Genomic DNA, 13222 nt, shown 5'->3' with positions numbered 1-13222 from the left:
AAATTAATATTACAGCAACAGATATTACATTTATTATTGCTTAACCTCTGCAGAGCCATTGTGAATGACCTTGTCAGGATACCATCAAAGTTCAACTATTAAAAATCTTAATTTTAAAAGTTAGATATAAGTTGAGAGCTAGAGAAAAATACATGAGGTGACATTCCAGCTTTTACTCATGTCAATAAATATAAATATTCCAGTGCTTTTCAAAGGGCAAATCTGAGTGAATTGATGCTGAAAAAAGACATTTAAAGCTTGAAGTTTAACATCAAAACTTCTACTTTTTGTAGGAGAGCCTGAAAAGAGATCAGTAGTTATCCATTTTTTCCATAGTGTAGTTTATTAAAAAAAAAAACAAACTTCATCAAGTAGCATATGCGTTTATTTTTAACTCTCGCTCATGCATAACATTGTTTAGTGTGGCATTATTTAACATCTGAGTGCCGATAGCTTACCTTCTGTTGTGTGAAGAGAAAGCATCACTGATTTGGCATCTCATCAACAACCTAGTGTACGTGTGCAGGAGTGGAACAGATGCTTTCTGAGTTGTCGTGAGGTCTGAGGTATCACAGGAGGATGGAGCCACGACTCCCACCCTAGATAAACATGCAGGGTAACACAGAAAGGCATCAACAAGTAAGATTTTTCACCACAACTTTTCCAGAACATGAAAATATAAAATCTGGAACCTCAGGCAGAAAAGTGGTGGGAAGACAAAGGTTATTTTCCTATCATAGTAATTCCTCCAAATGTTCAGTGATACTTTACCTCTAACTCTGGTCCTAGATGCATCTATAGGAGATTTGTGTCTTCAGAAAGCACATCATCATCCAAAAAGATAGATTTTTTCCCCCATGTACAAAGAAGTTAAACTGATGAAGTGGAAAATTCCAGTGTAGCACCAAGTCTGAGTTTATGGTAAAGGGAGACATTTGGTCCTATTAATACATTTCAGCATCCTTTAGACAAAGGGAATCAATTATAAATTTCTCGTTACTCATAGTTCTCTTACTATTTTATCTACTAGGCTTATTTATAAGAAAGACAATTAAAATATAAATTTGGAAAGTGCCAAGAACAAATAATTTTCCTTCCTTCCAATTGTTGCTTTTAAGTATTGTTTCAAGAGGACTTTTTTGGCCAATTCTATCTCGTGGAAATAGTGCAACAGAGAACAAATTGATAGTTTAATAGAAAAGTTTCCCTAGGGGCTGGGAAGGTGGCTCAGTGGTAGAGCACTTGCCTTGAATGCTCGAGGCCCTGGGTTCGATTCCTCAGCACCCCATAAGAAAAAAAAAAGCCAGAAGTGGCACTGTGGCTCAAGTGGTAGAGTGCTAGCCTTGAGCTGAAGAGCTGAGGGACAGCGCCCAGGCCCAGAGTTCAGGCCCCACGACTGGACCCCCCCCCAAAAAAAAAAGAAAAGAAAAGTTTCCCTATAGCCTAAGGTAGTCTCATATTCTTAATTTACTTTTTTCACTCAATGCTGGTGCTCTACCATTTGGGCCACACTGTCATTTTTGGCTTTTTGCTGATTAATTGGAGATAAGAGTCTCATGAACTTTTCTTCCTGGGCTGGCTTGAACTGCAATCACCAGAGTTCAGCCTCCTGAATAACTAGGATTTCAGTCAGCAGCTACAGGCACCCCTACTAATAGGATATTTTTCAAGACAAGATAGGAAGATCTACTGGAAATCTTGATGGGGTTAAATCTGAAGAATTAAAATCCTATATACAATTTCAATGCATTAGAAGAATAAGGGACACAAAAATGACCTGCTTTTACAATGAAAATTATTCACTAATGCTTTACAGCAGTTGGAAATTCAAGTCTTCCTAGTCTGTTGTGCATAGTCTTGGGGGGAGGAGAACTTACGAAACTAACAATATTATCACCAACTGTTAGCCATATTAGAACAGAAAGTGTTTATAATTTTAGTCTACCATTGGAATCTCAAAATAAATAGAATTAAAGTCTCATTTTGAAAGTCCTGGGAAGCAATTTACTTAGCAGAAGAACTTTTCCTCAGACAAAGAAAACTAGAAATGCAAGCAGGTAAAATTAGAGGGAAAATGCTACAACAGGAAGCAGGTTCTCTTTTAAACATTAAATAGGATGATGTATTGGAGGAGTGTCACATCACCCTGAAGAGGCTGTATATAATAAACTGACAAACAGCTTCTCTCTCCAGGTTGGTGAGTTAACAGATTTCATCAATAAATGTCAAACTGTGTAGCATATGTGAAATTTAAATGATGATGAAATATAAGGAAGTTTTCTCTTCTGCAGAGAACTGCATAAAAATAAGCAAGACTCACATATCTGTGAAGTTTTGTAAATAAAAGATTTGCTATGAATAAAGGGGCGTGGTTTCCTTTTTGATGATACCACTTCACTAGTTGACTTCATGACAAGTTTCTCCTTTCTTACAAGTTATGGTTGGCATACATCAGTTGTTTTCCTGGTGTCAAAAACTTCTGAGTTCTTCACTAGCCATACAACGGACAAGGGTCTCATATCTAAAATATACCTGGAACTCAAAAAATTAAATCCCCCAACAACAAATCCTCAAAAAAAAAACAACTGCCCAATAAATAAGTGGGCTAAAGACTTAAAGAGAAACTTCTCTGAAGAGGAAAGAAGGATGGCCAATAGACACATGAAGACATGCTCAACCTCCCTAGCCATGAAAGAAATGCAAATCAAAACAACATTGAGATACACCTCACTCCAGTTAGAATGGCTAAAATCAAGAAATCTAATAACAACAGATGCTGGAGGGGATGTAGGCAGAAGGGAACTTTACTGCATTGCTGGTGGGAGTGTAAACTTGTTCAATCACTTTGGAAAGTAGTATGGAGGTTCCTCAAAAGACTCCACATAGAGCTCTCATATGACCCAGCAATCCCACTTTTGGGCATTTACCCAAAGGATCACAAAAAAAAACCATACTAAAGCTACCAGCACAACTATTTTTATTGCAGCCTTATTTACCATAGCTAAGATATGGAACCAACCCAGATGCCCCTCAGTAGATGAATGGATCAAGAAAATGTGGTGTATATACACAATGGAATTCTATGCCTCCATCAGAAAGAATGACATTGCCCCATTTGTTAGATAATGGAAAGAGTTGGAAAAAATTATATTAAGTGAAGTAAGCCAGGCCCAAAGAAACATAGGTTCTATGGTTTTCCTTATTCACAATAACTAGTATATGTCTGAGACTAACAGAAACGGTCAGATAAGTTGATGTTAGGCAAAATGAACCCCAAGATAAGGACTCAAATGGTTTTTCTTTCTTGCGATTGTTTTTAACATATTTATAAGATGATTTCTTTGTTGCTTTGTATGTCCCTCCCCCACGGTATAACCCTGTTTTCACTGTAGTTGATGTTGGTATAATTTGTGGAAGGAAAGGGAAAAAACAAATTGCTTAAATAGGGATACAGGTGGACCCATTGCAACAATGAGATGTACAAGTCATTACGCTGAAAAATGAACTTTACAACTTTGGTAGGGGGTGGGCGGGAAGATGGGAAGGGATGGGAAGGGGAAACAAAGGAGGAGCCAACAATGCTTGATAAGAAATGTACCCATTACCTTGCCCATGTAATTGTAACCCTCTGTACTGTATTTTCACAATAAAAAAAAACTGAGTGTAATTGAATAAGAAAACAAAACAAAACAAAACAAAAAATAGTTCTGAGAAATTAAATTAGGAACAACAACAACAAAAACACTAGATAATGGTATAAAAATCACCAACTTTGTTAAACTGATGACTCGGAAATGCTTTAAAAACTGACCTGAAGGGACTTCATGGCTTTTGGTTGCATTCAGCAACTTGTGGGTTGACAAGAAGAATTCTGAGTGGTATGTTTGTGTGTGTGTGTGTGTGTGTGTGTGTGTGAGAGAGAGAGAGAGAGAAAGAGAGAGAGAGAGAGAGAGAGAGAGAGAGAGAGAGAGAGAGAGAGAGAGAGAGAGAGAGAGAGAGAGAGAGAGATAAAAACAAATTTCAACTTTTGCTGAGTGCTAGAAGATAAATAATAGTGACCGAAATACAAATGCCTTTTGGTCACATGAATCCATTGAACAAGTCTCTATAAGGCTTGTCAGAAAATGCTGTGACTCATGAGACAAGAGTTTTAAATTTAAAAACAAGTGTAATTTTTGAGCCATCCTGTTGCATAGGAAAAATTGGTGGCCTGGGCGCTGACCCTGAGTTTGTTTTTTTTTTTTTTTTGCTCAAGCCTAGTGCTCTATCACTTTGAGCCATAGCACCACTTCTGGTTTTCTAGTAGTTAATAGGAGATAAGAATCTCACAGACTTTCCTGCCTGGGGTGGCTTGATGATGATGATCTGATCCCTAGATCTCAGCCTCCTGAGAAGGTAGGTTCACAGGCATGAGCCACCAGCACCTAAAAAGCACACATGCATAGAACATTTGTAACTGCTAGGTCTCCATTTAAACTTGATCATGTCATAATATCACTCTTTAATTTTTTTAAAGTAAATATGTCAAGTTTACTCTAACATTTTCATTCAGTTGTTTCTTAAAAATGTATTAATAGCTTTACTGTAAAATAAATACAATAAGCATTCATAAAGTAAATAACATGAATTAAAATCAATTTAGAACCAGTAGTTCATTTAAACCTATCTTTTCAATTAGGATATTTCTTTTTGACTGAAGCCAGTTACTTAATAGAAATTTATTATGCCATATTTTTCTTTATAACACTCTAAGTGGTAAGCTAAGTGCTTGGTTATTTCTTCCAATAAAACTGGAGTATAAAACAAATTTTTTAGTTTTAAATAGGGGAAATGACATATCACTAACAGAACTCTGATAATATTTATGAGCCTATATGGATCTTAAAAAATCAAACAACAGGGGCTGGGAAAGTGGCTCAGTGGTAGAGCGCATGCCTTGCATGCCAGAGGCCCTGGGTTCGATTCCTCAGCACCACATAAGAAAAAAGAAAAAAGCCGGAAGTGGCACTGTGGCTCAATTGGTAGAGTGCTAGCCTTGAGCTCAAGAGCTGAGGGACAGCGCCCAGGCCCAGAGTTCAGGTCCCATGACTGGATGCAAAAAAAAACAAAAAACAAAAAAAAAATCAAACAACAGCTCTATAAAGAAAGAAGACTTGAAATTTCTTTTGCTAGTGCTTCTGACACTAGCTGGAGTTGGCACCTTTTGTGAGGAAAGGAAGAACAGAAAACTTAGCCTCCCAAATTAGCCAGAATAAAAGATTTGCATAGAAATGATGACTCTCTCCCTTCTAAACAGCACTCGCTTGTGTACATATAGAAATGTGATTGGTCCCGATTCTTGAATGGTCATCACAGTGGACTCTAGGCTGGGGGTCCTAAGATTTTGAGAAAAACGTTAAGTCCCTGGACAGAACTCAATGGAAGGGATCCATCTAGTTACAGGCAAACAGGAATTAAGACTCCACATGCCCCATTATCTCTATTCAAAGTGAATGTTATGGTTTAGTGCCATCCATTCTTTACATAGCCAGTCACTGAGTGTCCATGTATGTTTCATGACAGTAAGATTAGGAATTAAATACATAAAACATAGTTCCTTCCTAACCAATTTTATACTTTCACCCCAGCTTTGAGATTTACAGTTTACAGATTTTTGATCCTTTAAAGAAACATTTTACAAATCATAACACATCTGAAGTAGAAACCTTTTTCCCAAACATGTGATATCAATTAACAGAGTTTATGTGACTGTAATTCTAAATATATCCCACAGCTCATTTATTTCCTCATTTTTTTTTTACAAATTGATAGAGCATGTGGTCATTAATTGTTTGAAAACTGGCAGCAATGAGACAAATAGAAGTAAAATAAAAAAGAGATTCAATATGCCTTAGAAGAAGTTTGGCTTGTGTTTAAAGATGGGAGCTAATGGCTCAAGCCTGTCATCCTAGCTACTAGGGAGGTTGTAGCTAAGGAGGGCCATGTTTTGAGGTTAGCCTGAGCACACTGGTGAGATTCCTTCTCAACCAATATAGCTGAGCATGGTGATAAACAATTGTCATCTCAACGAGTGGGAGGATGAGATAGAAAGGAAAGTTAGTTTCAGGACAATCTGGTAGGAAAAGTCTACAAAATCTCAAAAACAATGAAGCTGGGTTTGGTGATACATGCCTGCTTGCCATCCCAGCTCTGAAGAGAAACACAAAATTGGTGGAACACATTTCCTTTACTGGGAAGGGAGAGCCTCTCTCGAATATGTACAATAACAAGCTGGGGCATGGCTCAAGTGGTAGAGTGCCTATCTAGCAAGCATAGGGCCAATATATCCCAAAGTAAATAAATTAAATAAAAATAGAGAGATCTAAAGAATATGAAGCAATGCAATCAATTAGGTAAAACAATCCCAGGAGTGTAATTTTCATACATTCAACAATGTAAATCTATCATGCACACAACGTGTGCTAGAGGAGCTGAAAATCTAGTATTTTCTTTTAAAGGAAAAACAAGAAAAGAAGGAAAGAAAATTGGGCTTAACAATAGAAGATTAGGGTGAATGAGGCTTTAACTATGCAAAGTATTTTAGTTCTCTGTTGGGTTTAATAATGTTGACTAAATTTCCCAATTAAGATCTTATTTGCTCTTGTAAGGAAAGTTATAGATATTGTTTAAATGAACAAAAATCATTTCACTCATAAAGATCTGATAATGATAGGTGTAGGTTGTTGTAAACAATGAATCTTACTCGTAATCTGAAACAATATGTAATGTAAATGTAATTGCAGATTATAAAACAACTTTCTTCAGCTTTACCATGAAGTTTCAATTTATAAGATAGCCTTTAATTTTCATTTTCCAGAACGTGCCTCTTTCCCAATGGTTTGTATGCTTAAATATTTTGCTGCTTAAAATACTTCTTGACCCAGTATATACCTGTTGATGAATGAATATTTAGACATCTTAATTTTCTAAAATCTTAATATATGAGTACATTGTAAATGTCCAAAGAAGAATAATTTGTCTATTTTTCAACAAAAATACATTGTTAATATTTTGCTCAATTTTTGGATGAGAATGTAAGTGATATAGGAAGCAGAAACAGAAATCTTATTTCCACATGGTGTTTCAATTAGGCTGGAATTTATCCCAAAATGTCTTGAGAGAAATACAGACATTCTAATTAGTTACTGAAAAATCCTGAGACTGTTAATTAAGGAAGGAAAACAGTATCATTAAAATGAAACTACATCATTCCCTAAGAATGACCTTTTTTTACATGCACCCACCAGAACATAATTACATACCATGCTTTAATTTCATCATATCATATCCACTTATATGCCATACCTTGTTCTCAGCTATTCTAAGAATGTATTTTAACTGGCATGTTAAAATTATCCAGGAGCTTAAATGAGGTCTTTGTTAGAAAGCTCTAGTTAATGCAACTTACCAGTGCCAACCAGAAAATGTATTATCTAGTGTTTATTGGAATGATTCTTAATTTGTAATACAGCATGCAATATTGTGATGCATGATTTAATATTAATTAGTATTGCTCAGAAAACACACTTAGGATTGTCACTTAGAAATACCCTTTTGAGTCAGGCTTCATGGCTCTAGTCTTTAATCCTAGTTACTTGCAGGGAGAATATCAGGGTATGGAAGTTTTAAAGCCCCAGCAGTAAAATTCACAAGACTTCACCTCAACCCATGACTGGGTGTGGTAGTGCATTTCTGTTTATCCCAGGATACCAGGATGCAGTGCCTTTCATCCCCAGTGACATGGGAAAGCACAATAGGAAGATCAAAGCTCAGGATGCCCGAACATAAAGCAAGCCCCTACCTAAAAATGACCTACACTCAAAAATAAAATACACTAGAGACGTGGCTCCCGTGGTGACTTATTTGCCTGCCTAGTAATTGCAAGGCTTTGAGTTGTCACCAGTACCATCAACTATGTGAATATATAAATAAATATTCTTCTGTTAGCTACCTCCTGTAATATTCTCTGCCAAGTGCAATAAGAAATGTCAGCAATGCAAACTGTGCTTTCTAAATCCCTGTAATTTACAACCTTTAGCTATTGTGTGCAATGTGAATTTCAGTAAGATATAGGAGGCAAGTGGTTGCCCCTGAAAATTGTAGAAAACAGATTCTGTGAGACTTCAAAAGAAGCATCCATACCTTGTGTTAGTCACAGGTTTGGATCACTGTGACAGGTAGCTGAGAGAAAAGATTTAAAGAAGGAAAGATTTAAATAAATTACAGCAGGAAGTGGTGAAGCAGAGTAGCTCACAGTTTGACCCCACGACCTCCTGACAGAAGAAGAGAGAAGAGAACATCTAGGCTGTCCAGCTTCCTTATCCTTCCCTTTCATTCCATGGGACCCTAGCCTATTGGATGCTGCTGCTTGCATCCAGAATGGTCTTTTCTTCCTAAGTTATTGTCCTATGTGTCCATTACCTTTGGGAATGCCCTGGCAGCACAGCCAGGACTGTGCCTTAACAATCTCCTAGGCACTGATCTGTCCAATCCCATTGACAGTCAAGATTAAATACTACATTATTCCTAGAAGTAAAAAGCTTAGTAAGAGAAAGAGAGAATGAGAGAGAGCCCAGAATTTTATAAGTAGAGACATCAAGATCAGAAATAACATGCTAGACTCTGAGTAGAATTATCTTGGCAAAGTAGTTTATTCAATAGAAGATGAAAAAGAGAAGGCATGAATAACTTGAATGAACTTAAATGATTAGGCTAAGGAACCCACAAGGTAAGCAATCAACAGCTGGATGGTAGTAGACGCCTTTTGTTCTGATCACCATAAGAAGTATGATTTAGAGATGAGAGAAATAATTAGAATCTCTGTCAATGGACTGGGTATGATTTATAAAGGCTTTGATGAGGGACTTTGTCTTATTAATAAATATGGACCTTAGTTTTGCTCTCAGTTCCATAACATTTCCTCACAATTTTCTGCAATTTGAAATCCATGTTTGTCCTCCCTGAATGCAAAATTCTTCAAGTCTGAGTAAGTGAAATGAGTTTCATAAAGTTGACTTGAACTCATTAACTACACCGGTGAAGGTGTGAAAGGCTGTGGTCTTACTTTTCTCAGACAAGTGGCTTGTCTATAATAAAACACCTATCACTTCAGGGATTTTAAATTAGCAAACCATCTGGCAGGAAAAAAATAATAATGAGGACAGCATTACTCATGAGAGAGTGCTGGGGTTTGACTCAGAGGGTTAAACAAGCATTGAGTATGATCAATTTCTATTCTTTACTAAGCAAAAGTTTTGGTTCTTATTAAAATATCACACCTCTTTGGGTCCCATTTTTAACAAACTTTGGTGTTATGTAACCAAAATGTGCATGCACAAAAAAAACTGAAGAAGTATTTGTTAATTAGATGTAGACTCCATTGCTCAGTTCAGGTCTAGATAGTGTCATGTGAACAGCTCACCAATTTTTCCATGTTCCTTCTTTACCAGAAGGAATGCACTACGAAAATCACCTATCTACAGTGTTATATTTATATGTATTTCTATCATTGTTTAAATCAAACAAACAAAAGCTAATATAGGGAAGTGTGAGATAGTTCATTCCATACGAGCTGGTAGAAGTGTGGTTAGTTTCACCTTTCAGAAATACAATCTGACAATATTGTCAAATATCAATGCATCTCTAACTTTCTACACCCGCTGTGGATTTGCTCATGTAAACACAACTGGCTAATAAAGTTTTAAAAGTCCTGACTAAAATTGTCATTACAGTATGATATATTTTTAAGTTGAAATATGGTCCTGCTTGTTATAAAAGTTTAGGGGCTTTGTGGAGTCAATGAGTAATGAGGAAAGAGTTTACTTTATTTGAACTACACATTCACAAAGCATAAGCTAGCATTTTCCATTTATATTCACTGAGCATCAGTGTTGTCTTAGATCTGTGTTAGCCCAATTAAAATAAGTTAGTATGTGTGTGATACATATTTATATCAGACTATCTGATGATATGCCTGCATGTAATACTCTTGTCTACTTTTTAATGTCCACAGTTCCTATGATGAATACATTACTTTATAAATAGGAAAATAAACAAGAAGTGCCTTATGGAAACATTATGAAGAGATAAAAGACTCATACAGTTGTTTTACTCAATTCATATTAATTTGGTCCACAAAACACAGCTATGTAGATGTCTAATAATAAATATCTTAATACAAATGACAAATGAACTTTTCCCCAACACTCAAATTCTTTCTGGTTGCCACACTTACATAATGTAAAACTCTTCTTTGAATTGTTGCTGAGTTAGTGGACTTAGCTGTTCTTTGTTTAGCTTGTGGACATTGAGTTGGTTATATAAAATCCTTCTAGACACACATCCTCACTTTTCCAAGTTATATTATAATGGTATAGTTTGAGTTCTCACATAAAGTGAATGTGAGATGCAAGTGTAGGTAGAGTTAAGTTATTTATGAGGTAATTCCTCCAGATAGCTGGAAAGGGAGAACAGGGAAAATGTAAAAGAAAGCAAGAAATGTAAATTGTGTTCATCAGACATTTGCTGCCTGAGAAAAACAAATTGAGGAAAAATATATTTGACTGAGGTTTTAGTGTACTCTGGCTATCTCTGTTGTATCTGGACCTATGGCAAGGTAGCAAATCAGGAAGGAATCATGAAGTTGCATTCTTATGTCAGGGCAAACAGAAAGAAGAAAAAGTAAGAGGAAAGAGAATGAAAGAAAGGAGAGAGAGAGAGAGAAAAAAGAGGAGAGTACTTGAGAATATCTGTATATTTTCTTTTTTCTTTTCCATCCAGAAATCCAGTTCATTAGATAACTGTACCCACACTCTGAGTTAGATTTTATCACTTAGTTAATCCTCTCAGGAAAGCCCTCAGAGATATACACCCAGAAATGTGCATAATTAATCTAGGCACTTCTCAAACCCAATCAACTTGATAATCAAAAACAGTGATTACACCAACAACATTTGCATTATTGAGTTCATGGTAACAGGAGCTCTATTTTAGTATTGTTCAATGTTTAGTGTTCTCTTTTCTTCCTCCAATTCAAATCCCTTCAGGCACAAACACAGACACAGGCACACACTCACACATACACATACACACACACACAAATGCACTCATGCACACATATGACTACATGATCCTCTCTTGTTTATGTATATGTCTATCTTTTAAGTCTAGCATTCACATATGAGAAAAAAACACATGACCTGTGTCCATTTCGACCCTTGTCTTACTTTGCTTAACATGAGGATCTTTAGCTACAACCATTTGAATTTCTCATTTTAAATGATGACAGTATCTCAATATCTACATTCTAAGGTCATGTCTTTCCAACTTCTTGTCTTTGCAAGGTGCATTTATTTTTTAATACCCCAAACAAGTGTAAGAATAGGTGCTTAGAAAGCTAATATACCAGCATGCCCTCCTTCATCTTACTTATCTCTGTCTCTTGCCTTTTGATAGATGTCACCCATTTGTCCTGTCAATATACAGTTATCAAACCACTTCCTTGGACTGTTTTTTTTTTCCTCTCCATTTTTATTTTTCATGCTTTAGACTGAAGCAACAACTGGACTCCAGGAAGACTCAAATTTTATCTTCATTCTTATCATGGCCTGTAGAAAACTTGGGTGATTCAAATTGGGATAGGGTATTTCCAGACAATTATAAGCTCTCATTGATAACAGAGTGATGATCTTCAGAAGACAAATTTCAATTTCCAAGCATATTCTTATAAGGTATAAGATGACTTCTGTAAAGTTTCTTTAAGTGTTGAAGTGATACAACTTCATTTCTATGTCAGGAATGATAGAAAAGTATCTCTCATTTTGTTTTAGTTGCTTTCCAGCAATGACAGCTTAATTAATTTCACACGCAGCTTCAAAATGTGTCAATGTCTAATCACTCCCAGCCATCCTTTTTGCCACAGGGATACAAGAGAGAATGAAAGGAAATAGTCTCAGCTCTGTTCTCACCTGCAACTCAGCCTCAACCACCATAGGTTCCAGCCCCACTGCTTGAAAGTAATCAATATTGTCTCCAACAGTGTCCCACATCTTCTTCATCTTTGCTTTTCCTTTTCTTCTCTTTCTTTCTCTTTTGTCCTCTTTGAAAGAACTAAATTCTATCAGTTAGACAGATTCAGTCTGTCTCTTTCTCTGAGGGAAAATGAGAAGACTATGATTTAAATGAGAATGCTATTATTTAAATAGCCACTTATTTCAACATTAGAATTGATGTGATGTAAAATATAAAATTGTCACAATTACTCCCTTTCCAAGTTGCTTCTGAATTCATCTGTAAAGTCAATCATTTTGTGTGCTTTTTTTGACAGATGCCTCTCAAAGTTCTTGACACATTAGAATCAAATTGGATTGAATCACATGTTTTAGATTTGTCAAGGAATAAAAGGAAAACACTATCCTTGTATCCAAATACTAATAATATATGTACAGATGAAGATGTATTTTGTGAAAATCCCATTTTAAAATGAACAAGGTTTTCTTGATTGTATTAACAATGTGTTATGTGTGTCCATGGTACTAATGAGAGGGGCTAGGCTATAGCTCAGAGGTAGACATGTGCATAATGCACACACACACACACACAACACACACACACACACACACACACACACACACACACACACACACACACACAGGAGCTAATGTTACCTTATTTTGCATTCACAGCTGTAGGACAGGGTCAATCAATTGTTCTCCCATGAAGGAAGTTTTCCCCAGCCTACAGACACGTTTTGTCTAGTAGTCAACGTGATGAGATGACTTCAAAATAAAATGCCTATTACATATTTTTATTATAAAGATGCTGTACAGTTCCATTGAGTAAGGTAATGAGTACATTTCTTGTTGAATATTGTCAGCCACTCCCACTCCTCCCCCTCCCCCACCCAAGTTGTGAAGTTCATTTCTGACAGTGTCTTGTGAGTATCATTGTTACCATGGGCCATCTTTTGTCCTTGTTTCAGCATTTTGTTATTCCTCTTCCTTTCCCCAAATGAGATAAATGTACACGCAAGACACAAAGTACCAGAATCAAAGACAGTGATTGCCCAGGATAAACCAATGGAAAAAGAAAATAAAATGAAATGAAAGAAGAAAGAACTAGATACAGTACATCAGCAGCAACAAGGTCAATAACCAAAGGTGATTACATATTTTAAAAGAATATA

Source organism: Dipodomys merriami, unplaced genomic scaffold (genome assembly GCF_024711535.1).
Source record: "Dipodomys merriami isolate MVZ:Mamm:240054 unplaced genomic scaffold, mDipMer1.0.p SCAF_10, whole genome shotgun sequence".
NCBI lineage: Eukaryota > Metazoa > Chordata > Mammalia > Rodentia > Heteromyidae > Dipodomys > Dipodomys merriami.
The sequence above is the reverse complement of the archived record's forward strand: the minus strand, read 5'-3'. Positions refer to the sequence as shown.